This window comes from Mus musculus, chromosome 13, assembly GCF_000001635.26.
Source record: "Mus musculus strain C57BL/6J chromosome 13, GRCm38.p6 C57BL/6J".
In the NCBI taxonomy this organism is placed as follows: Eukaryota; Metazoa; Chordata; class Mammalia; order Rodentia; family Muridae; genus Mus; species Mus musculus.
This window is the reverse complement of record NC_000079.6, coordinates 57,268,465-57,290,053: the sequence shown is the minus strand read 5'-3', so window position 1 is coordinate 57,290,053 and position 21,589 is coordinate 57,268,465. Positions and strand designations below refer to the sequence as shown.

At 42.9% G+C, this 21,589-nt stretch overlaps 1 long non-coding RNA gene and 1 pseudogene across 1 annotated transcript; both read right to left on the bottom strand.

The window, feature by feature from the left end:
- Positions 1 to 6,787: 6,787 nt before the first annotated feature.
- 1700072F12Rik lies at positions 6,788 to 7,691 on the bottom strand. The gene is made up of 2 exons (XR_873502.1): positions 7,647 to 7,691; positions 6,788 to 7,424 (listed from the first exon to the last, which is right to left on the bottom strand). It is a non-coding gene; the product is annotated as an RIKEN cDNA 1700072F12 gene (long non-coding RNA).
- A 5,014-nt stretch (positions 7,692 to 12,705) lies between these two features.
- Positions 12,706 to 13,377, bottom strand: Gm48176 (annotated as a pseudogene).
- Between the last annotated feature and the right edge of the window lie 8,212 nt (positions 13,378 to 21,589).

The window sequence follows — 21,589 nt, the reverse complement described above, 5'->3', positions numbered from 1 at the left end:
GTCGGGCTCTCCGCACTTGGCATTGTGAATGCTTCAGCAAATGTCTTCCTCTTGTCCTCCAGGGCACAGAGAATGAACTAGCCCACCATAAAGCAAGTGTCTTGACCACTAATCCCATGAAAATGCTCCAATTGTGCAAATGAATATGAAGGCTTTTACACCTGTTCTTAGGAGACAGGAGACACCACTTCTAGGCTGCTGTACTCGGCTGTGAGGGAGGGTAAGTAGACGAGTTGCCATTGTGACTAGCACCAGTTTAGTATGAAATAATGGTGACTTGGTGACATTGGAAGCACTCAATTTCACTCCAGGGATTCCAGAAATTACATTGTGACTATGAATCACATTAGAAATTTCTCAAAAGTCCTTTGATGTTCCACAATGTTAAGTTACTAGATCCTTTCCACCTGTCCTCACGGTTTATCTTGAAAGTTCTAAATTCGCAAAGAAGCACAGAGCTCAGTCCTAAGCCCCACGTAGAGGTTCTCAGAGTTCACGATGAATTTTTCTCTTCTATTTCTCCGTATGTTCTTATATATAATATTCAATGCAAACTCACAGTTTTCATCCCTTGGATATTATCATAGGCCCCTTCTCAATTCCTTATCTTTGCTAACGTGCTGTAATGGGTAAAGACCTGAATGTTGTATGTCTCTTTTGGAGATGACGCCTGTTAATTTGTCTAAAATATATGGTCAAAGCACCATGACTTCATTACTTTCAGTGCAATAATCAACGCATATAAAATTATTTCCCCAGGACAGACTGTGACTGGCAGAAGAAATTTGTGTGCTGTTTCTGCCTTATCTCAAGTTCCCATTACAAACCATTTTGATGACTGAAGCGATTCCTCTGAGCATTTCTAAACACATATGTATGTATAACATGTCTACCACACATGTACCTGCCTTAGTGTTCTAATGCTGTGAACAGACACCATGACCAAGACAACTGTTGTAAGGACAACATTTAATTGGGGCTGGCTTATAGTTTTAGAGGTTCAGTCCATTATCATCAGGGCAGGAACAGGGAAGCATCCAGGCAGGCATGGTGCAGAAGGAACTGAGAATTCTACATCTGAAGGCTGCTAAGAGAAGCTAGGGTGAGGGTCTTAAAGCCCACACCCACAGTGACACACCTACTCCAACAAGGCCACACCCACTCCAGCAAGGCCACGCCTACTCCAACAGGGCCACATCTTCTAATAGTGCCACTCCCTGGGCCCAGTATATACCAACCATCACAGTACTCAAGCGTGCTCTCTTGTTCTTTCACATGAATTCTCATCTACCAGTTTCTCTCTTAACTCTTTCTTTCTTCTTCTCTGCAGTTCAGTGTCACAGAAGAAACTGTAGAGTTATTCAAATATGTGAGATTGTGGTGGGGGGAGGAGGTGTTTGAAGAGGGTCATTTGTGAATCACATGAAACAGTATGTGTAGATTTATTTTACAATTAAAATGATTTATTTCATGGTTATATCTAGGTGTGAGTGAAACTCTTTGATCCCACTGGAGAATATAATGTTTTCTTGCCTCTGCGTTTGCCACTAAAATCCCTTCTTATTAAAACATGTTTCTGCAGAACTTTCTCTTGTTAAATTCTCGACATGTGATTCAATATCGGGGAGTCTTGTAAAAATGTTAACTGAATTGTCTGCTTCCTGCTTTTCCCTGTATTTATTACCACTCCCATTTTAAACACTTGCTAAACTCCTCGAATTATTTCTTCAGAATTATTTATTTTGTTTTATATGTATAAGTGTTTAGTATGTATAAGTTATGTATAAGATACACCTGTGTATCGTGTGTGTGCAGTGCCTGCAGAGGCCATAAGAAGGTACTGGATCCCTTGGAACTGGGATGACAGAGGGTTGCCATGTAGGTGCTGGGGATGGAGCCTAGGTCCTCTGCAAAGCAGGAAGTGCTCTTAGCTGCTGCATCACTTCTCTAGCCTCTAATTATTAAATATATTTTTTTAAAAAGCATATTATTGTAGCATTAAATTGAATTTTGGCAATTTCTATCTTTAGTGATTCCCACACAGATGTAGCCCTCCCCTCTTATCCCACAGGTCATGGGTAATCAGTCAGGCTTCCTCTCTGGCTTAGACTGTAATCTTTTTATTCTAGTTAACCATGCGTGCATGTCTGTTTCTGTTTCATGGAGACCATGTTTCTTAGTATTCTATTAAGTAACAAACGAATTTACTGACCCTTTTTTCTGTAGTTCATTATCTTTAAAGGCTTTCTGTTTTGGTTTGGTTTGGTTTGGTTTGGTTTTTGTATATTTAACATCTACTCACCAACCCTGTAGAACACAAGATAGATCCCATGGATGTTTTGCCTTGAATGAGGAACGCAAGCTTTCTCCAGCCCCCAATAGTCCTATATATGTTATCTCTGCTTTGCCTGTGTGAGTTTATGTGCACCATGTACATGCAAGTACCCACAGGGGCCAGGTGGTTTCAGATTCCCTGGAGCTGGGGTTACAGGTGGTTATAAGCAGTTTGATATGGATGAACACCACCCAGGCTCTTAACTGGAGTGGTCAGAAGTGTTAACCATGGAGCCATCTCCTGTGCCCAGTTTTATTAGTATCTCTATTATTTGTTTGTTTGTTTGTTTATTTATTTATTTATTTATTTTATGTATATGAGTACACTGTAGCTGTCTTCAGACACACCAGAAGAGGGCATCAGATCCCATCAGAGATGGTTGTGAGCCACCATGTGGTTGCTGGGAATTGAACTCAGGACCTCTGGAAGAGCAGTCAGTGCCCTTAACCACTGAGCCATCTCTCCAGCCCTTAGTATCTCTGTCTTTTATTTAAAGTATTCACTTCTTTCTTCTTCCCTTTTCAGCACCAAGTTCTCAAACATTTTTCTTACCAGGCTGTATTCCTCCACAGCAAGACAGGAGACCCATGTGTAGCAGCATCTTCATCTATGTCTCTAATTTATAAAACACAGATTATCATCAGTTTCTAATGCAGTGGGTAGCCATGCTTAATTATTTTTTACATCATTTCCCACTAATGTGTTTAGGGGAAGTGATTATTGGAGATGTGTTTGAAACACTAGAACTGCCATTTGGGAGACAGATGGTTCATGGTAACGCAAGAGCCACATCGATCAGCAGGAAAATGGAATTCTACTCTATGTGGAATGCAGGTGGGTGGGGACCCATGTTTGTGCATGTGCACAATTCCTCCTGTGGTGAAAGCTGTTAGTGGCCATGGTTCCATATGTGAACACAGGGTCAGTATACAGAGTTTAATATTGAAGCAAACAACACACATTGCAAAGTATCAGACTCCATGGATTTCTGCATGAACAATGTTTCCTTTCCAGACTTCAAGGTGGCACAGCCACTCGGAAGCCATTGCTCTCTTAGAAACATTCAGCCTATAGAAAGTTGGCAATTGTATTTCAGTGATAATCATTTCTACGACTGGAGGCAGAAACAGAAGTTGTTGACAGAGGCATAGGTATCCAGATCTATTCCCATTTCCCTTCTATGTCCAATGGTCTTCCATTTCTCTTCTTCCATATGACAAACCTGATTGATCACTAGTTCAGTCTGTCAGCTTTTGTCTAGCATACATGAGCGGTGTGCAGCCTGGTACCTGATTGAAGGTGATAGTGCAGGCAAGGATGTATCCAGCAGGGATGAGTGCAACAATGTATCCGAGACCTTGCAAGGGGGTGGTGAAGGATCTTACAACCCATCCCTGACAACCCAGGGTGTCATCCTGAGAGGAGTGGCAGTTTGAGTCTAGACTGCTCCAAGAGCTATACTCCCATCTTTGTAACTCAAGCAGCTACCTTACAAACTCAGCTTAGCTCAGTAAGAGCTAAGCCTGCTAGGTGCCCTGCACTGTACAAGACAGCCATTGTAACTATGAGGAAAGAGTCATAGTAGTATCAGATGGGATGGAGAGGTGGCTCCATGGTTGAGAGCATTTGCAGAGGACCTGGGTTCAGAGCCCAGCATCTACATGATGGCTCACAACTACTTCTAACTCCAGCCCCAAGGGATTCCATGTACTTTTCTGACCTCCAAAGGCTCCTGCATGCCCGTAGCGCACACACACTCACTCAGGAAAAAAAAAATGCTGATATACAGAAATAAAAGTAACTAAATATTTTTAAAAGAAAAATAGCATGAAACCATGTCACTGTGGTGCCACTAGCGAAGTGGACAAAGTGCTTAAGAATGAACTTAACCAAAGGAAGAAATGCCTTCTAGAAAGCGGACCTTGAAATATCAAAGAAATCACAAACTGAAAGAAAACCCTTTTAAGTTCATGGATTGGAAGAACTAATCTTGCTTAAAAATGTTCATTTATCAGAAATAATTCAGAGATTCGATGAATCCCTCATCGAAGTACCAATGTCATTCCTTCCAGAGCTGGACAAAACAACTCTAAAATTGGAATACAAACACAAACCCCTGGATTAGTGTCTTAGTTATGGATTCATTGCCGTGAACAGACACCGTGACAAATGGCTCTTAGAAAAGACAACATTTAATAGGAGCTGGCTTACAGTTTAAGAAGTTCAGTCCATTATCATCATGGTGGGGAGCATGGCAGGGTACAGGCTTACATGTCGCTGGAGGAGCTAGGAGTTCTACATCTTCATCTGAAGGCAGCAGCCAAGATGAGACTGTCTTCTGCAGGCAGCCAGGAGGAGGCTCCCTCCCCCACTGGGCGGAACCTAAGCATAGGAGGTCTCAAAGCTTGTCACAGTGACGAACTTCCTTCAACAAGGCCATGCCTCCTCCAATAAGGCCATGCCTCCTCGTGGTGCCATTCTGTATGGCCAAGCATTCAAAGACATAAATCTATGTGAGCCAAACCTATTCAAAGCATCACAAATGGCCAAAGCAATCTTGAGCCCAGAGAAAAAGGAGGGAGCATCATGGCCTCACTGCAGAATATACTGCAAAGTTGCAGCCATTGAAGCAACAGGGCATAGGCACCAAAAGAGAGACAGGAGCAGGTGAGAAAGAACGGAGACTGCAGAAACCCACACATCCACAGACATTTCCCGGCAAAGAAACAAAAACACACATCGAAGAAAACAACGCCTTCAGGAAATGGTGCCGAGCGAACCGGATGCATGTGAAGACCACAGGCCCTTGACTCTTCTCCACTCCACATGAAGTCAACTCAAGCAGGATCAAAACCCAACCATCAGACAGGAAATTCCAAAACGATTTAAAGAAGACACGGGTGTGACGTTTATAAAAGATGCTCTAGGCTGTGGTCTCTAGGGAGAACCTCAAAAGGACTCGAGGAAAAAACTGAAAGTGAAACCTGACAGATACGAGGAACTAAAAGAGCCGTGGACTGAAAAGACAGCGATCAATGGCCTAACGAGACAGTCCACCACGGCATGGGAAGCTATTAGGCTGCTCTTAACCTGGCAGAGTGTTAAAAAATCTAGAATATTGAGAATTTGCAGGGTTTAGCAAGAAAAGAGCTTAGTAATCTAATTTTAAAATGAGATGACAGGAATAGATGTACCTCAAAAGAAGAAACTCAAACCGCCCATGAATGCACAGAAAAGATTCAGGGGCATTAACCATCTATTAGTGTTAGCCATCGCCCCAAGTCAAATGGCAATTACAAAAAATAACAAATCGATACATTCTAAGAAGGATGTGTAGAAAGGGAAATGTCGTGGCCAGTAATGGGAATAGGAATTAGGATGGCTGTTCCAGGGAGTGGCATAGGAGTTCTTCCAAACACTAGTAATAGATCTCCATAATAGATTAGCACAGATCACAATAGGTTTGTGCTTCAGCTACACCACTCATAGATACACACTTAAAGGCTATAAAATCACATACCGACGAGATAGCCACACACTCACAGTTATCGCCATACTCTGTAATAGCTGAATCAGCCTGGGTGGCCACCAGCACATGAGGAGGTAAAATACAGAGTCAAAAAGAATGAAATTCAGTCATCCCCAGCGCCATGGCCAGGAGTAGAACATATCATGTTACATGGAATAGGTAGCTCAGCCAGCACAGAAAGGCTGAAAGGTTCCTGTTCTCTTTCGCTTCCCGGGGTCAAAGAAAAAATGTCAACTGTTAACAGAATAGGAAAGGCAGAGGGGGAAGAAAGGTATGAAATGGAAGGTTGAATTTGATCACTGCATACTAGTTACACACATGTAAATATCACACCAAATCTCATTAATGTGTACAATTCAACATGTTAATTGATTTTTAAAAAGAAACAAGATTTCTAAGACTCTGGACACAAAGTCTCACACCAGTGTACTCTGTGAGTCCACACTCCCATGCCAGAAAAAGAGGAGGGTGGAGGATGATCACAGGGAGGAGGGTGGCAGGGAGGACCATCATAGGGAGGAGGGTGACAGGGAGAATTATCATAGGGAAAAGAGAGGCAGGAAGGACTGTCACAGGGAGGAGGGTGGCAGGGAGTACCATCACAGGGAGGAAGGTGGCAGGGAGGATCATCATAGGGAGGAGGGTGGCAGGGAGGACAGTCCCAGGAAGCTAAGAGGGTGAAGAGATTCTGAGGAGCTGTGGGCAGATGTGTGTTATTTACTTCTGTCAAAGACTGCTAGGCAGGCACTCAAGCATAATCTTATACACAATCAAGCACACACACACACACACACACACACACACACACACACAGAGAGAGAGAGAGACAAAGAGAGAGAGAGAGAGAGAGAGAGAGAGAGAGAGAGATGGGCACACAGGATGCACAGAGGTGGGCACACTGACCTAGAGCCACACACCCACTCTGCCCTCAAGGCCATGTTTATACAGAATGACACGAATGTGTCTGAAAAAAAATTAGATAGCATTTGAAATCACTCTGTACTTTGGGCTTCCCCAGACATTAGGTATCAGCTAACTTGTGCTGACTCTTGGCCCCAAATTGTCCACTGCTAGTCACAATTTAGCTGATTTGTCCCACCTATCCATATCAGTGCCATGTTGTCTAACTATAGCCTGGGCCTTGTGTTCTTCTGTTTTCCACACTACCCGTCTCCGGATTTTCAAGCCTTTAGCTTTAGACTGGCTGGCGTCTGTGGTTCCTTCCGGGCTCTGCTTCTTTGAAGAATTCTGGTAGATCACACATGGAGATTTAGGGAGGGTGTGAGTGAGAAGCGACCTGTTAATTGGCTTTTGAAGAATGACTAAGACCATGCTAGCTCCGAGGGTGGGAAAGTTAGCTCGGAGAAACGGTGAAGAACGGGTATAGCAGAGAGCTCCGTGGGGCCTGGAGAGCAGAATAGAGCAGCAGAGCGCAGAGAGCTCAGAGTCCACCTTGCAGGGAGGGCACCTTGTCCAGTCTGCGCTGCCGTGGCAGCTTGAGAAGCTGGGAAGTTCTTGGTGTCAGTAGACTCACTCCCTGGTTCCACACAGCATCTTCTGCTGCAAACCCCCGGGCGGGGGGAGGGGGGGATGTAACACTGTATCACACAGAAGACTGGGGACGGAGGGATTTTTCTCTCCCAGTCCCTTTGTATAACAGTATCAATCTACGCACAAGGGCAGGGCCGGCCTGTGTGAACTGAATACCTCCCACCAGGCCCCAGCTCTTAAAGTTCATGCCTGAGACTTGTCCAGCGCACAGATTTTGGAGGGGCCACTCACACGGCAGCAGAAGATGAGCGCTCCTGGGCCATAGCAGCAGCGCGGGTGTCAGGAAGCAGGGCGTGGCGCCTGTCAGGTAGCACCAGGAGAGGCTCGACTGTGAGGTCAGCATTGGACCAAAACACAAGGAAGGCCTTTGTTCTCCCACACGGAGCCACGAGTGCGTCTCGGGAAAGGGATGAGATGGGTTTAGTCCCATTCATTCATCCCGGATGCAGTAGCAGTAGAGGCTGAGGTGAGCATGGGAATTGAAGTGGTGCAGAGAACATCATTAAGGAAGCTATGGCCGTGGACCAGGCAGGGAGGGGCAACTTTAGAGAGCATAAGCAAGCCTTCTGCCTGAGCTAATGTGACCATACATCAACAGTTCCCACAGAACAAAGTGTACAAACGTGCAGAGCTTCTTCGTGACCTTTATCGACTCCTGGCTCTATTAAACTCTGAAAGGAAAATGTGAATTTGGCCTTATATCCATGGGAGTGAGTGTGACGTTAACATACCCACCTAAAACAATTCAATGTCTTTTTAAATCATGGCCCCACATTCATTTTAAAACACAATTGTTCACTTGTGTGGATAAATCATGCAGAAAGAAACCCAATGAGTCTCATTGGAAAAGCGCTCTGTACATGGGCTACTAGTTTAATATTCCTTCAGCGGACAGCCCCTGCCCCTAAGAGGAACCATCTCAAAACCTGACTGTGCCTGATTGTTTCTGAAGTAGAGTAAGGCCCACAGTGCCCCCTGCTGGCAACTTGGAGATATAGCTTCATTGAGAGCTTTTTTTGTTGTTAGTTTTTGACTAAATGAAATGGTTGTTAATGTTAGTTTTCTCTATATGGAGATTGAAATAAATGAATCGCTTGGGAGCAATGGTTGCTGTTGAAATGGGGGATCAAGAAGGAAGCTACTTTTGGTTGGACAACGTAAAGGAGACAGGTGAAGTATTAAGCAAAAGAAATGCAAAGGCTAAACTTGGTATCTAAAATTAGGTTGTGTCAACACAACATACACACACGAACACACAGGCACATACACTCACACACACACACATGCGCGCGCATGTGCACGCACACGACCCCAAAAACATCACATGCCTGTGCTCACCCAGGAGGCCTTTATAAGCACTGGATGTAACAACACAGCTGGAACATGTGCTGTTGGCAGAGGCTCGAGTTTCCTCATGTAAATGCTAAAATTCTCTTATGGGAGTGTATGTGGCATACATTGTACAGAGAGGATTGCTAGAAAATATCAAGAATTGTAAACAAGGTTACAGACCTTTGACCTAACATTCATCCTTTCAGAATCTATCCTAAGAGGTAGAGAACCAAAGTGTGTAAGTGGTGTGTATATAAAAGATTCTCAGGCTAAGTGGATGACTCAGTGACTAAGAGGGCTTGCAGAACAAACACAAGGACCTGAGTTCAAATCTTTCCTAAATAAAAACGAGGCATGGCTTCATGTGCCTGGTACCCCAGCACTGGGAAAACACTTAGGAGGATGACGGGAGTTTGCTGGCCAGCACACAGAGTCAAACCTCAGACTATAGGTTCTTTGGCGAGAAATCCTGTCTCAAAAGAACAAAGTGAAAAGTGACTGAAGGGATGCCAATGTCCTCTGCTGGCTTCCTTGTGCATGCCCGAGAGTGTGCACATGTATACACACATGCATACACCATACCTACAATGCAAAGGCACTCAGTAGCAAGAATGGAAGCTGTAAGTGATCCCAGTTGACCATCCCAACATAGAGAAAACACCTAAATTAAGTTGTTGCATCTATAATGGTGCTACTTAAAGACAAAGTTTCTAGAGGGTTCCAATTAGGTCAAAACATGTAGGATGTTAAAAGAAAAGGTCAGCCGGGTGTGGTGGTCCACGCCTTTAATCCCAGCACTCGGGAGGCAGAGGCAGGCAGATTTCTGAGTTCGAGGCCAGCCTGATCTACAAAGTGAGTTCCAGGACAGCCAAGGCTGTCCAGAGAAACCCTGTCTCGAAAATAAAAAACAAAAACAAAAAACAAAAAACAAACAACAACAGAAAGAAAGAAAGAAAGAAAGAAAGGAAGGAAGGAAGGAAGGAAGGAAGGAAGGAAGGAAGGAAGAAAGAAAGAAAGAAAGAAAGAAAGAAAGAAAGAAAGAAAGGAAGAAAGAAAGAAAAGGCCATATGTGCCAAATTTACTAGAGACCTGTGGAAACAAGGAGAAAAATCTTTGCAACCTTAGATAAAATATTTTAAAAAAGCAAATAATGTTCGATGGCAAGGAGGTGACTAAGCTACCTCAGTAAACTTCTGATAGAGATTAAGGTGTTTGAAGTCACTTTAAAATCTTTTAGAAGTCTTTTTTTTTTTAAACTTTTCAATGTGTGTATTATTTTATTTGGGGATGCTTACTCCAGAAAATGGTTGATTATGTACGCCCAAAATGAGAATAAGGATTGTCACCAACACACACTGGGAGCCAGGTTATTATCACTTAGTGATTATTGGTTGTGTCCTAGGTACCTTGGCAAGCACTCAGAGGCTAGCAAACACTGCTCAGCTCTCAAAGCACTGGCCAGCAGCTGTCATGATTAAATGAGGATGCTGACACCAGAAATGTCTGTGTGTGACTTCATTCCCCACAAACTGCCATGGGAAAGGTCAGAAACACCAAAGAGTCACCAATGAACACTTAAGAACCACCCACTCTGACAGCGACATCTGGGACACACTACAGGCATTCCATAACTCTCGAGCAAAACAAATTCATGAAATACTCTACAATGCTCCCAGCCTCAACAGTGGGGTCAGCCAGTCCCACTCACAAGGCTGCTGAAGTGGAAGAGAGGTCGGTGGAAAATGGAAAAGAAGTCTGGTGTTAGCCTGTTCTAATCCGACTGTACCAGCCACCAGACAGGAACTCAGTCAGTTACTCCCCATCTAATAAGGTTGGAAAATGAACAAGCCAGTTTCAAACAAGATATACACTTAGTAAGAGGTAGTGTTCTCTTTTTATCTTTAACTGACAAATAAGGTTGTGTGTACTAATCCCCTACACGTAACCTTTAAAATAAGTACACAGCACAGCCTGATGAAACCCAGCTCCCACTCTACAAAACAACTCACGTACTTGTCAGGTTTTTGTAATACAGAAATCTAAAACTACAGGCAATTTTCAGCGGAGGAGATGGCTTAGTAGGCAAACAAGCAAGGGGACCTAAGTTTAAATCCCCAGGACACATGTCAAAGCCGAGCACAGTGGCTCTCATCTACAATCCCAGAGAGACAGCTAGGCCCTGGCACTCGCTGGCCTTGGAGCTCCAGAATCACTGAGAGACCCTGATGAGTGATCGAGGAAGACGTGCCACAGTGACCTCTCACCTCCATACAGGCACACGCAAACATGACCCTGCACTCTTGCATGCACATGTGCACACATACCACGGACACCACCATACATACACACACAGTTAGCAACTTTCCAAAAGAACAATAGTCACTCTTGAGTGCATTTATGCTAGGTGAAGATTTATGTCTTTCAATCAACTGTATAGTTCCCCCCAAAGGTTATTCTTTAAAAGATTTTTGCAAAGCTTTCTGATGCCATGATCCCCACACACAAAAGGTTAAGTTGACCGCTAGATGGCGGTAGCATCAGGTTCCATTCAGTGAGCACCTAGGTAAGCCATGCTTATCTTCAAACTTCACAGCCCACTGACAGCAGCACAGGGAAGCACAACTCTACTCCATTTGGGGATGCCTCTAAAACCAAAGAACAAACTTCATGTGAGCTGCAACATTAGCAGTCCCCAAATTAGAAACAGCCAGTGGTCAGGGCTGGAAAGATGGCTCAAGGGTGAAGGTTACCAGGTGCTCTCACAGAGGACCCGGATCTGAGCCCCAGCATCCACATGGCATCTTATAACCATCTGAAAATTCCGAAAGGAATTCAATGCCTGCCTCTGGCCCCGTAGGCACACAGGTGGTGCACAGATATACATAGCCAAAATGCTCATATACAGAAGATAAAATTTAAAATACAGAGGAAATATCCTGTCATTACTTGACATGATCACAGGGGAGTGACTTGAACATTCCCTTCCTCTGCCACCCAGTTCAGTTACAAGACACCCAAACACCCAGCTTGTGGGAGCCTTCCTGTGGGAATCTGGTCTGGAAAAAAAAAAGTGGGGGTCATTATTTTCCTTGGAAAAGTTGTCACTGTATATGCGTATCAGCCACCAATCAGTCCCTAGCCCCAAGAGGTTTCCTTGATTAGAGGACTAGGGTGGCCAAACGACAGGAAGCAGTTCCTCCACCTCCCCAGGTTCCCAAATCACAGAAGAGGCAGCCAGCAGCACATTAGCTTCCTGCCCCCACATCAGGCATCACAGGGACTGCCGGGCCCCCAGCTCTTAAAAGAACGCCAGGCCCGAGTCATCAAACATGCCTAATTGTGTTGTTATTCCAGAAGCACAGCAAATTAGAACAATAAAAAGCAAAAATTAAAATCTCTTAAGTACTACTCAGAAGAAGAGAATTTCTTTTTGTCAGGTATGGTCTGACAAATTTATTTAATATAATCAGAATCCTAAAAGAAATGCTATTTGGTAGCTTGGTATTTCTACCTAATTGTAGCTTTTCAAGTCAAAACATTTACTTTCACGGTTTTTATGTTTGCAGTAATATAATAAATTAAGCCATCTCCCCCCACACACACACCAAGAAAACTGTGGAGTTTATTTTGTGTTAGCCAACTGCTCCTGAGCATGGAGCCTGCCCTGGGGTGGTTGATATGCCCGCCATGGAAGAAAATGGATTTTCCTTAGACTGTATCACCTGCAGAAGGCTTCTTGATGAGGGGGTGGGACTTTGGGTTCATTTCCATTCATTCTCTGTGCTGAGATTTTTGTCTGGTTTGAACTGGTGCCGGTCTTGTGCACCGCTGTCAATCTTTGTGAGTTTGTTACCTGCCCTGCTGTTTTCTTGGAGTCATCCACCATCCCAATAAAGAAATGAAAACTCAAATATCTTTCCGTGTCCACTAGAGGTCACAGTTTTCAGTTTCTCTCACCCTAGCCAAGGTCCTTAGAGGAGAACATTCAGAAACCAGATTAGCAGGCAAGGCACCAACCCAGTCACAAAACCTTTCAATCTGCCAAAACCTACCATCTGCCTTGCCTGCAAGAGGCGCTGGGGCAGTGATGTCACAGAACTTGTGGGAGTGGCCAACCAATGACTAATCTAATTCGAGGCCCATGTCACAAAAGGAAGCCCATGCCCCACACTGCCTGGATAACCAGGAATCGGAGGCTGAAGAGCCCAGAGACCTCTGGTTTCTCCAGTTAATTTTGTGCATCAATTTTTGCAACAATCTTATTCATGCTGGTCTCCAATACCTTTTCTCCCTCGTCACCGTTTCTGCAAGAATATTGTGAACCTTGTCTATACGAAATAATAAACCCAGTTCACAGACATTTTCAAAAATAACATTTGTCTAATGTCGACACAAACAGATATAAAATGTCAAGTTCACTTTCTTATGAATCTACACAGAAGACAATAATGTCTAGAAATCAGTTTGTTGTGGCAGAGCCTCCAGTTGATAACCCTCCTGCGTAATTACACACATTCTCATTGCGTATCTCCTAGTGATTTGCTGTTGGCTCATCTTAACTATAGGGCGGGTAGAACTGGGAGATCCAAGGCTTCCTGTGGTTGCTGAAGGTGAGACTGACCTTGATCATGGCTGGTCAGCACTGACCTGGTGGGGACTGGGGCCAGGGTGGGCTTGCGAGCCTTGAGTCTCACCTTCAGGAGACTGCTGCTGCTTTCCTACTGCCCCCTCTAAACCACCTTTTGTTTCTCCCTTAGACATTTTCCATTTTCCCTGTTGCAGATGATACCGTCTTTAACATTTTCATAGCTAAGTCTTTCTACCTTTCTGTATACCTTCAATTACTTCATCTTTATACTATGGAGTAAAATTCCCCAGATTGCGTTGTTTATATATGCATGCATCTGAGTTTATGTATATGCTTCGTAAGCATGGGGGATGCAGAAGAAGTCAGAAAGGCACATAGGATCCTCTGGAACTGAGGTTCTGGGTGGTTTTGAACTCCAGTGAGCTGTGGGAAACTGCAGGTCCGCTGCTAAAGACTCTTCCCTGCGAAGCAACACTTTTGGTTACATTGTTTCCTGCTAAGCCACACCTCCAGCCTTCGGTTACATTGTTTCATGACTATTGGTTACATGCGCATTGCTGGGCAACGTAGTATGGCTTAAGGAAAAGCAAGTGCAGCCTAAGAAGGTCTTGTTAGGCAGCTGCAACCACTGCGCAGATCAAGAGACCGCAGGCCACCAGCAACTCATATCCCCAAGCCCCTGACACTGCTCTTCCTGCTCCAAAGCAGAGTTGCTATCCCAGCATCTAAGAGCACGGATGAGTTCTCCTGGGCCCGCACCTTGTCACATCTGGTGCCTCGTGACTCACACTTGGAGTCTGACGTCTTTCATGCCATAGTCTGTTTTTGAGATGTGGCACGTGACTGTTGATGTGCATTTCCATGACATCTAGCTGGCGTTCCTGTGTGAAAATGCCATGAGGACATACAAGGTTTTAACATTTTCTTAATCTCATGAGAAATAAAGAGAGGTGCATGTATTTCCGCGTCTTTTGGTATAGACATTTCAATTTTTCTGCATACACACATACACGTTCTAGATGGTGCTAGGCACTTTATCTAAGTGGATGTGCCAGTGTGCACTTCTGCCTTTAGTGTGTGACATTTCTATCCCCTGGCCTCTTTAATAAAATAGTCATTTCCACCTCAGCAAGTGTGGTAGTGGGAAAGTAGAACCATACTGTGATTTCAGTTCTCACTGGGTGTCTTTCTGTTAGGTGTCTCTAGCAAGGCCCGTCTCAGACTGTTTATCTACCTTCTCTGAGTTGTTTTTCTTATGAATTTTAAAGATGTAGATATGAGAACTGCACTGTTCATACACACTGCAGACATGTCTTCTTCACACTTTATGGCTTATCATTTTACCCCACCCCCAACCCCCATGGCATGTTTGACAAACCTAAGTTCACAATTTTATTTTTTAAATGCCTTATTTATTTGCATGCCACACGTGTGCGGTGTCTTCAGAGTCCAGAAGAGGGTGTTGGAGTCTCTGGAGCTGGAGTTCCAGGCTGTGGTGAGCTGCCTAGCGTTGGAGGTGAAGACCAAAGTTGTACCCTCTGCAAGAGCTGCAAGTTTCCCTAACTTCTGCACCCTCTCTCCAGCCTCCGGAATCCATAATCTTAATGAAGAACTATTTATCAAGAATTTTATTACAGAGCATATTTTATTCTACTTTCTCTCGTTTCACAGATTGAAAATACTAAATCACCGGAGGGCTGTCAGATGCTGAGATTTAAATGTGAGCATTTGACTCCAGAGCCCAAATCCCTAAATGGTAGGCTATATTACATTTTTAAAAATCTTTAAACATATTTGATGAGAGTTTCATACATAATCCATCTAAAGTATATGTTTTCTTTTTATTGGCATATATTCATTGTGCATGGTGATGGGTTTCATAAAGTAATCTCCTTCAAGTGCGGCTTGTATTCCAAGCATCCCCCAGTTCCCCTTTCTCTTCTCTTCCTTTGCTTCTACTTGTCTCCTCTCTTGCTATGTGTGCTGTGTGTAAGTGTGTGCTTATATATGTGTGTTTGTGTATGTGTTTGTATGTGTGCTTGTGTCTATGTGTTTGTGTATGTGTTTCTGTGTGTGTTTGTATGCATATGTGTATGTTTGTGTGTGTGTTTGTATGAATGTGTGTATATTTGTGTGTGTTTGTATGTTTTTGTGTGTGTATGTTTGTATGTGTGTGTTTGTATGAATGTGTGTATATTTGTGTGTTTGTATGTTTTTGTATGTTTGTGTGTGTGTTTGTATGAATGTGTGCATATTTGTGTATGTGTTTGTATGTTTTGTGTGTGTATGTTTGTGAATGTATGTGTGTTTCTGTGTGTGTTTCTATGCATATGTGTGTATATTTGTGTGTGTACTGTGCGTGTGTATGTACATGTGGTTCTATGTATCTAAAACACCCTAGGATCCACAAATAAGAGAAAACCAACCTAGTATTTGTTCCTTTGAGCCTTGCTTATCTTGCTTAATGATTACCAATTACAAGAGTTTTCAACAATGACATAATTTCATTCTAGTTATTTATGAGTGAATAAAGCTCTAGTACACATATTCACATATACATACACATATATAATTATAGATATGTATGTGTACATGTAATCTATACATATTTATTATCAGTTTCCTTATCCATGCATGTTGATGGACACCTAGGCAGACTCTAAAGTCTGGCTAATTATGAACAGTGTGCAATAAACATGGATAAGCAGGTGTTCCTGTGGTATACTGGCTCAGAATCCCTCAGGCATGTACCCAGAAGTTGCAAAGAAGGGTTATATGACAGTTCTTATTTTCAGTTTTTTCTTAGGAATCTCCATACCAATTCCACAGTAGCTAAACTAATTTACACTCTTACCAGCAGTGAATGGGGCTGCCTTCTCCCTGGGGCATCCCACAGGATTCATTTGTTTTCATTAGGATGCTCTCAGGGAAGTTCTCATTTACATGCCCCTGCCGGCTACAGACACTGAGCACCCAGAAGCACCTGGTGAAGACTCATTTCTTCAGTGTTACTATGTTTCATTTTCCCACAAATTGCGGGGTTGGGGGGGGGGGAGTCTAAATCTTGTGAGTCTATTCCTTTTCCTACTGCCCCTGCTGTTTTGAGCCGGTTGTCCAGGCCTGCAACTCAGGCACGTCCATGTTTTAGTTAAACTTTTCTGGCTATATTTAGCTCTTTACTCTTCATATAAATTTTATGTTTATCAACTTCCATAAGATGTATGCAATCAATATATTTCTAAGGTTGCATCATAGATGTATGTAAATCAAATTGAAATAACTCCTTTGAATTGTGATGTTTTCTAAATAGAGGTCTTATATATCTTTCATTACAATCTTATCTAATTTATATCTGCATTGCTGTTGTGAGTATGTTAAGACATTTGACTGCCTAACTATTTATGGGATGCTTGTAGAAATGGAAGGAACAGTGGGCTACCGACCCTGCGTCCTGTAATCACCATGGGGTCGCTTACACCCAGTCATTCACCAGCATGTTATCTACATGCCAGAGTTTTAATCTCTTCCTCTCAAACCTTTATGGCTTCGCTTCTTTATCGTCCTGTATTTTCTAGTCTAGGATTCTCAGTAAATTTCATGTAAACATTTAGATATTTGAATAATAAGGTTCTCTTTGAGATGTGAGAAACTTAAGTGAATGAATTTTATATTTTGAAAACATCATGTGATTTTTTTTGTTCTGTGCATAATAATGTGATAAATCACACTGATTACTTTGAAAATATTCAAGATTCTTGAGCCGCTGTTTGACTGATAGACACACACAAACATATACACACACCCAGAGAGAGACAGACCGAGTGAGAGAAAGAGAGAGAGAGAGAGAGAGAGAGAGAGAGAGAGAGAGAGAGAGGGAATTTAAACAAATGTAAGCAAATAGAAACAAGTTACATTTATTTCACTGTAGTTATAATATATATAAAATGTTATAAACTGCACATACTATATATTACATGAACGTATATAACATGTATTATAATACATAATACATAAATTTATATTTACATAAACCTTGCTAGATTCTGTTTACTGACATTTGCTGGTCCATTCTGCAATGGACATAAGATACTACTAGGGCTATGGTTTACTGACATTTGCTGGTCCATTCTGCAATGGAATTAAGATACTAGGGCTATGGTTTCTCTCATTTTGCAACATTCTCCTCAAGCTAGAGATTTACAAGAAGAATTGGGCCAGGTTTCCTCTTTTTCTATCATCAGGAAGGATCTATGTGTGCTGACATTATTACTTCTTTAAATGTAATGATTTACCAGTATCTTACACTTCATGGACTAAGATTTTAATGGTCAATATAATTAAGTAGAGCCTGAAATCTTCTGACATCAGTTTTGATGAGCTATGTTGGCTATTTCTTCTAAAGTTTCAGCTGTATTCACTGTAACATAAACTATATGGTAAACTGGCTAGCATGACTGACTCAAGTGTCCTCTGATACCCACTGTCCCGCTTGGGTCAAACAGCTCAGAGCAGTAGAAACTGAATTCTTGAGAACCGTTAAAAGGAAACCCATTCCCAACAGCGGCTGCTATCGCCCATCTCATGACATAAAAGCACCTGTCTCAGGCACAAGAAGCCAGAGGCCCTGCATAATGACAGAGCTCTCTTCCCAGAACTCTCTCAGTCCAGAAGTCTAGCTTCCCCTGTTATTCTGCTGGATGGTGTCAGCATCTGCTTGGTGTTTGCCGTCTGCCTGCTGCTTGCGGTGTGTTCTAGGTCTGCTTGCTGCGTGCTTAACAAGCTCACTCACTCAAAACCAAAGGTAGGGCTATTGTAGCTCATTTCTGGACTGAAGATGGATGTAAAACTGTTGCTGATACATTCTTACTGTGGCTTCTTACTGATGTTTGGCGTGCCATATGACATCTGATACTGATAGTGTATCTTATCTTTTACTTCCCTTGGGTCACTCCCAACAGCACTGTGCTGTTACTATCGGAGGAAACAATCCTGACTTAGCTGAGTCTGCTGTTTCCTAACTCAATCATTCTGCTTTTCTTTCTATTGTTTCCTTTTCTATTCTTTCTCTGCGGTTCGTCTGCCCTTTCCCACGACTGCTTGTAATAGCTAAATTATTAAATTTTAGCCTCCTTTTTTTTACTAAAATACTCACTCAGAATGATACATATACCTCTAAAGAAACCACCAGCTACATTTCAAAAGCTTTAATATAGTATTTTTTATCACTTGTTTATGTTTTTATTTATGATTCCTTTCTCTAATGAGTTTTTAGACTATTGTTGAATTTCTACATACATTAAAATTTCCTATTAATCTTTTTATTGTTTATTTCTAATTTAATTTAATGTATCAACGACCATAGTAAGTGTACTAAAGTAACTTTTGAATATAAATTTTCATAAATATGCATGAACTTATTTGTATACATTTAAATTTCCTGACATAGTATTATCATTTAACACAATCTCTTTGCTGCTTAGGAAACACTTTGTCTCTTACTCTTCCAAAGTTAAATAAAATTCTGGTTTAGTTCACCATAAACTTCAGGGTTTATTTCACTTTTGTTTTGTACTTTGAAATTTTTATGTACTCACAATATATATTTACTTGAAGTCTTGATATTGCTAGATATGCTAAATAAATACTTAAATACTATTAACATGCAATGTCCCTGTGCTCCTGGTAGGGCAGGTGCTGTCCATTTGGATCCCCCAAGGTCTACCCCTGCTGTCTACAGTGGCTGGGGAGATATTGTCGTGATTGTACAATTTTGTTGACTATGAGGCTCACGTTCTTAAAATTTTGAAGTTTGTTTGAAGCTCTGGGGACATTATCTTCCCCCCAGAGGGGATCTGCAGATCCTTCTGGAAGGCAGATGGTCAAGAGTCATATCAGCACCAGTGCAGCTAGGAGCTGGCTTCGTTTCATCCTTGGTGAGGGCTGACCTAACAGTATGAAGCTGTATGGGACTGGGTGGGGGAGGAGGGGGCAGTTGCAAATTCAGGGTTATTTGCTAGGACCCCTCTTTCTTGGGAGGCCCTGAAACCTGATCTCCCCCATCCAATGAGATCACAGGAGAGAAGCCCCTCCCTGTGTTCAGGACTCCAGAACTGTGAAATCCAAGCCCCAAGTGATTGACAGTTCCATACTATGTAACAAAGTGACCACACTCTACAAAGAACACAACTCAAAACTAAACTAAACCAGCGAGCAGGTTTCGAATGGTAGAAGCTGGAAGAGAATTCCTCTAAAACCATACTTGCCTAAACTCTGCTGCCTGAGCAAGACACAGACCCACAGCACCGAGGATAACAGGCATGGCTAATTAAGAAGTCGTTAATTAATCAGCCATAACCATGATTGTTGAATAAATATGCCAATAAGTTACTATGCCACTCATTCGTTGATTCTTATGTCCAACAAATATTGGTTTAGGACAAACACAGACCACTTTCTGCAAAGCTCTTGGAACTCGGAGTTGAGCAGAAGTGGGTGGAAGAAGTGAAGGGAGAGCTCCGTTTGTCCCTGGGGGATTTAAAGGGCTTAGGAACAATGACCCAACAGAGAGCTGGCTGGTACTGGACCCCAGGAACCTCAGAGAAGACAATCCGAAGAGCCATCTGAGCATGCGATGAATTTTACCCACAGGCTCCCAGGAAGTGAGTGGGGAAGCTGGTTAATCCTGGCTGTGGCTAATTTTGGAAGAATGGTGTAGTTTCTTTCTTTCTGATAATCAATTTCTATCCTGTTCAGCCAATAATGGCGCTCACTGAATTCTGTCTACCTGTGTTATGGTTGCTGTGGCTGACTAAGGTAGTGGTGTATATGATCTGTGACCCTGAGTGGGTGGGAAGAAACGGTCCCAGGTTCAACTTCATCCAGAGACACTAGAGGGCAGCAGAGTCGCACGCGTGGAGCACTTCCTGTACTGTCTCGATGAGCTTTCTTTCTGCTGGGGTTAGCTCTGCTCTGTAACAATTCCTCATCACTAACATCTCTGACCCAGGTCAGTTTTGCAGCCACTACCTCTGCCCTTCACCCTAATCACGGTGAAACCATGGCAACTGTTTCCACAACTGAAATCCGGTCCTCCTGACATGAAAATCTGATGTAATGTTTGAGACTGAAGTTGGCGGGGGAATCCTTGGCATGTGCTTGTTACAACCAAGAGCCTTTGGTGTCTGACCAAAGCCCCTTCGGAACTGATTCATGTACCAAGACAGAGAGCAAACAAGCAAACAGTCGCATCACACACCCGGTGTTTATTTGTGTGGAGCTGACTAGCAGAAAACCTAGACTCAAGCATCCTTTCGTGACGCCGGGAAGACCTGACATCCCTTGTACTGACAGCTAATGCCCTGCTGCCTACAGAGACTCTGAAACTAGTTAGATACCTCAGAGTAGCTACAAGAAGGGAAGTTCTAGAAGTGTCCACAACAGTGAGTTCCCTCACCACTGTAAAAGAAGATACAGAACAGACTCCAACATAGGAGAGGCGGTTTTGATTCATATGCAAGAGCTGCTACCACCGGTGGAGGCTTAAAAGTGATTAACAGAATCCTTTGACCTATATGATGGGCTAACTACTCAGTGGATACATAGTTACAGATGGGCATAGAAAAGTCTCAGGACAGGAGCTGGAGAAAAGGCTCAGCAGATAAGAGCACTTCCAGCTCTTAGAGAGGACCAAGTTGGGTTCCCAGCACCCAAGTCAGGTGGCACACAACCATGTCTAACTCCAGCTCCAGGGGATCTTCTGGTTTCAGGGGCACCCGTGCTCAAGTGGGCATGCATACATGTGCATAATTAAAAATAAAGTCAATCTTTTCAAAATAAATAAATGTATGTCTCATAGTGAGATTTCCCCACTGCAAAAAGTCTCAGTATAACTTTTAATTCTTTTTAAAGATTTTTTTATGCATATGAGTACAGTGTAGTTGTACAGATGGTTGTGAGCCATCATGTGGTTGCTGGAAATTGAATTCAGGACCTCTGCTCGCTCCAGCCCTACTCACTCTGGCCCAAAGATTTATTTATTGTTATATGTAAGTACACTGTAGCTGTCTTCAGACACCCCAGAAGAGCACATCAGATCTCATTATGGATGGTTTGTAAGCCACCATGTGGTTGCTGGGATTTTAACTCAGGACCTTTGGAAAAGTAGTCAGTGCTCTTAACCGCTGAGCTATCTCACTAACTTTTTAAGTGGAGACTCCAGGTTTGATGAAAGGTGATTTAAGACCAACTGGTTTTC